Source organism: Alexandromys fortis, unplaced genomic scaffold, assembly GCF_014885135.2.
Source record: "Alexandromys fortis isolate MF-2015 unplaced genomic scaffold, M_Fortis_MF-2015_v1.1 scaffold_12, whole genome shotgun sequence".
Classification (NCBI taxonomy): domain Eukaryota; kingdom Metazoa; phylum Chordata; class Mammalia; order Rodentia; family Cricetidae; genus Alexandromys; species Alexandromys fortis.
In genome coordinates, this window is record NW_026067937.1 from 12,817,807 (window position 1) to 12,823,624 (window position 5,818).

Consider the following 5,818-nt stretch of genomic DNA (forward strand, 5'->3'; position numbering starts at 1 on the left):
TGAGGACTACTGAGAACTCAAGAACAATGGCAATGGGTTTTTGTTCCTACTGCACGAACTGGCTTTGTGGGAGCCTAGGCAGTCTGGATGCTCACCTTACTAGGCCTGGATGGAGGTGGGTGGTCCTTGGACTTCCCACAGGGCAGGGAAACTTGATTGTTCTTTGGGCTAACAAGGGAGGGGAACTTGATTGGGGGAGGGGGAGGGAAATGGGAGGCAGTGGCAGGAAAGAATCGGAAATCTTTAATAAATAAAAATTTTAAAAAAGAAAGACATATATATATATAAACAACATATTCAATAATGGAATTTTTACCTGGAAAACAAAAATATTAAAGGTTTATGGGACATGTTCTGTGGACAACTTAAGGTTCTTCTCATATGTAGCCTACTTCAGTATTTCACTGACAGATACTCTATTTCTCAGAACAGCTTACTATTCACATTGTATTAGTAGTGCCAACTGTGCTTTAAGTATTTCATATCCTATTTTTTTCATTCACTCAGGTAAGTCAAAAAGGAAATAGGATTATATTAATGCCTTCCTAATTCCATGCTCTATTACAATAGTAGCATATATTCATGTTAATGTTAGAACAATTTGAAAGGTGACAATTTGATATAAAGTAAGAGAAAAAAATGAGAAATCAATAAATCTTCCATGCTCTTTCCAGAACTATTATTGATAGAATATGCCAATAATTTACCATTGATCAATATCTTAATTTGACCAACTCAAGACCAAGAATGTGTACTATACATATGCTAAATGTTCAGTTGATGCTTAGATTTGATGGACACCTTCACTGTTGTTTCTCTGAAAAATCCATAACCTTTTACAGACGCTCCTGTAATTTATCTATTCATATTATTAAATAATACATATATGTATGATTTTAATAAAGATCAAATTCATACAGTTATAAAATAGAACAAAATATATTTTAAGGTAAAGGGGATTATTAAAGTTTACAAAGAGTCAGTATATGATTGGACAGAAATATGACTAAATATGTGTGAATTTCATTATATATTATATAAGTTCAAATAATTTATGAGCAGAAATTAAAAAGATTTTCATCTCGATTCAGACAACTCTTGTTTTTCAATAAACTGATCAAGTAGATAATATTCAGCCCATCTAAATTGTGTTACAAACAAGTTCAATTAAGGTATAAGAATTATCCAATAAGAAGCTAGAGCTAATGGGCCACACAGTGATTTAATTAATACAGTTTTTTGTGGTTATTTCTGTTATGGGAGGCCAGGACGAACAAGCAGCCTTCTTACAAGAAATTGGAACTGGAACGTGTGCTACGTAAATCTACATAAAACCTGAGAAGGCTTGGAAAGGAATTCTAGACACTAAAGAACAAAGTTTAGCCACACATTTTTTTCAGATGGGCTCTGCTTGCTGGCAGTAGGCTGTAGAAAAAAAAAAGTTTCAAGATGGCAACTTTCCGGACCTTAAATTTTTAAGAAGCACTTATCATTTTAAGAAGCAGTCCTAGTCAGAACACAATAACAGATTCATAATAAAGACGAATTCAGATGGAAAAGACCTTTAAATGGGTCACAATATTGGATAAATGTATGTAGGCTTGGGAAAGAGAAGAAAGAGAATACAGACAGTTACAAAAAAAAAGTAAATGTTATTTTTTTTTATAAAATATAAAGTCTTTAAAGAGAAGGAGTACAGACAGTCATAGATTAAAAGGAGTAAAAAAAATACGCCACATAAAGATCGAATATAAACAGAGTCTGGATTATGTATCTTAGTGAGCTTTCTTTGAATTTGTTGACTGTGAAAGAGGTAAGTACAGAGAGGCATTTCATTGTATGAGCTGCTAAGCTAAACCAACATATATGTTTTAAAGGTTTTTTTGACTTCAAAATTTGAGTCTAAGAATATGTTTATTTGGAAAAGAGGTTCTTCTTTGGTTTCCACAGAAAATGAGAACCTATGGATTTCTTCCATGTGGTTTAATGGACCAAGACCACCCGAAAATTCTCCACAAACATCCTTAAAAAATTCTTCACCCAACAAACAGCAGAAAGCAGTTTGGAGAGAATTACACCTATATTCCCAAATATTGTTTGTAAATGTTTCTTTACATTTAATATGGGACATGCTATAGAGATTTGCATTTGTATTGATCTTGGTCTATTGATACACATAGGTCAATTTTGTCATATTTCTGCTCTTGATTAAGGTATTGTGTTTGTGCAGCTCATTTTAAAACTGTAATGTATAATTAAGAAATATAGCTTAATAGATAAACATCTATAGTAGTCAAGCTTGCAGTCATGTTAGTTAGATTTTATAGATGTATAGAGATGTATTTCAGATGGATAAGCATTTTTCATATCTTTCAAAGACTACAAAATATAGCATTTAAAATGTTTTAAGAACTTAGGACTTTTCATGACAATGAGACACATCTGCTCTTGGGCAGCACCACTTACTTCAAGAGGAAAATGGGGATTGAAAAGATTCATCATGGAGTTTGCTAACCATTTGGGCAAAAAACTGCTCTTGCCTGGTCTACTTGATGTTATGCTGTATGAACTGACTATGCAGGACCCACAGAAAAATGATTGCTGAACTTGCCAATAGGTGAGATGATCCTTCATGGTTCCTGCCACAGGAAAGAGTCTATCAGACATTCTTCAGGACACAGAAGAAAGCACCTGATGAATTTTGCCATTACAAGGCAAAACAGATCTTTAAATTTCCTGCTTTATGGAAAAATCTACTGCATATTATGGGCCTGTAGGCTGAAGATGGGTGCCCCAATGTTAAAAAAGAACTTTGGGTGAGCCAGTGAGATGTCTCTGTCAATTCTAGAGTTTTGGAAGTTGTTTAGAATGTACTTTCTGTTTATTTAGGTAATATTATATCCTTCTACAGTCTTTGATGAAATTGAAGAATAAATAGTAATAATATAGTTTTCCTTAGTTGTAATAAAAAATAAAGTAGAAATAAATATTATGACTATAATTCTTGCTTGATACCTGTCTTGTTATATGCAATTTTACTGTGTTAAAGTTAAAACCTTCCTTTTTATTTAAATAGAAAATGGGAGGTGATGTGGGATTCCCCTCTGTATGCTATGAATATGATTGGTTAGTGAATGAAGAAACTGGCTCTACCTGATAGGGTAAAGTAGACTTAGTGGTGAAAACTAAACTGAATGCTGGGAGGAAGAAGGTGGAGTCCAAGAGAAGCCATGTAGCCCTGCCAGAGACAGAAAGAAGCCTGACAGAACTTTAAGTGGTAAGCCACATCCATGTGGTGATATACAGATTAAGAGAGATGGATTAAATTAAAATTAAGAGATGTCATGTGATTTCTTTTAGGAAAGACGTATACTTGAGTTTTAAAATATTTATAATATTACTTTTAACTTCCAAGAAACTAATGGGTTACATCATCTCATAAAGATTTAAATGTGTGTGTGTGTGTGTGTGTGTGTGTGAGAGAGAGAGAGAGAGAGAGAGAGAGAGAGAGAGAGAGAGAGAGAGTAATTTTTGTTTTTGACATTACTGGACTAGTTAATAGTTCAGTTAGGCCTAAGGTAACAAAGAAAAAGAAATGAACCCTACAGATGGCAGTCAAATCCAGAATACAATGGCATCCTTAATTGCTCTTACAAGAGATCAATAGATGGAGAGGTTAAAATAAATACTTTTGGCAAATTTATTTAATTTTTAACTTCATGTTTTGAAAATGATTAGTCTTAAAGAGTAACATAATCTGTTTTTGGTTACATCGGTAATAATAGTGCCATTATCAAAATTAGTAATAGACATTGCTACAAGTCTCATCTTAAACACACAATTACAATACTTTTTTTCCTGTAACATTTAAAAATATTTATTTATTTATTTATATTTTATGTAAGAGTGTCCTGCATGTATACCTGCATGCCAGAAGATCCTATTTTAAATGATTGTGATCCACCATGTGATTGCAATATACTGAACTCAGGTCCTCTAAAAGGGGAGCTAGTGCTCTTAACCCCTGAGCCTTCTCTATAGTGATAGAAGCAGTGGGCTGCGGCCCAGCTCCCAGCTAGCTTTACCCAAAATAATTACACAGAAACTGTGTTCTTTTAAACACTGCCTGTCCCATTAGTTCCATCCTCTTATTGGCTAATTCGCACATCTTGATTAACCCATTTCTAATAATCTGTGTAGCACCACAAGGTGGTGGCTTACCGGGAAGATTCTAACCTGCATTCATCTGGGAGAGGAGAGCTATGGCGTCTGCCTTACTGCCCTTCTTCTCAACATTCTGTTCTGTCTTCCCCACCTCTACCTATGTTCTGATCTATCAGGCCAGGCAGTTTTCTTTATTAATTAAACAATTAAAGCAACAGATAGATAGAAGACCCACCTATATCACATCTCTCTAGCCCCCTATTTAAAAAAATTTTTTTACTAAATTATTCATGTCCTAACACCTTTATGATTTACTGAAGAAATCATCTCTACAATTGGGCATTGTCAAGCATACATTTCCACTGCTATTTTGTATTAAATTCATTTCCCTAGTAATGTATATTTTACTCTTTCTACCTATTAACCTATAATTATTTTTCCACCTAGAAAAAGCTCTCATCCAACAGAACAATATCATTGGTACATTAATATGGATAAGACCATTCATTGTCAGACCACTACAATGAATTTTGGACGGTCCTGATAAAGTCTCAATGTAAAATGAAATGATCACATATAAAAATTGTAAAATATTTTTCTTAGCTTAATTGCAATTTGAAACAGCAAATGACCATTTGTTTATGAATGATATTTTCCTTAAATTAGAAATCCAATATATAACATCAAACTCTCTATGGAATAACTGTAAGATGTCAGCTGAAGAATGTATCCACCCTGACTAAAGTGGTGATAGTTTATCATGTTACTTTCCTTAAAGGATACAATAATTATATGGTTGTATTAGAAGCAAATTCCCAGAGTAAAATGCCTTTATTGAGTAATAAAATCACTCCCCATACTTAACTAGGTGATAGCTCTTCACTGCTGGAAAAGGGACTGTATTTCTAAGGTGAGTATGGGAATAAGGCAAGCATCACATTAACTTATGATTTACTTCAGAGGTAAGGTAGAGACTGATAATAGAGCAAAATAAATGGAAGAGTGGTAAAAGATGCAATTTAGAAATGGGATGGGCCCAAGTGGCATCAATAGGAAGTGGAATAGCGATTAAATCATGTTAAAATGTGAATTTTTTTCTCTTAAGGCTAATCAATTAAATGTTAGTTCTTCTTTACACTGGAGTGGGTAAGCAGTATAAAGAAAAAGGACAAAGTAAAAATGATGACGTTTCAACTGTGGAACAGTAGATTTTTTTCACACTATTAGATTTATTTTAAAATAGAATAGTTTCAACTAGAAATATAAATTATTTCTACTTTGTACTTACTGAATAGAAACACTTATCAGAAATGTTGCCTAAGAAATGGTTGACTCTATCTATGTACTACCCTAATCACTGTAGACAAAGTGTCATGAATGGTTCCCTGGCTGAAAACCTTTCATAATTTGCTGGGAAGTTTTCCAGACATCAATTTATCCCAACAATTATATTCAGACATTGCCATAGTTGGCTGTAGCTTCTTTCATGCCTGAAATAAGTAAATATATTGTAGTGAAGTTACCAACTGTTCTTCTGGGATGAGGCATGCCAGGATGATCTCAGTAGATTACTTTTCCAATCACAGTGCAAGATTTGACACATCTGTTCCATCCCCAAAATCCTGTTTGCCTTGATACTTTTCTAAAAAGCTGA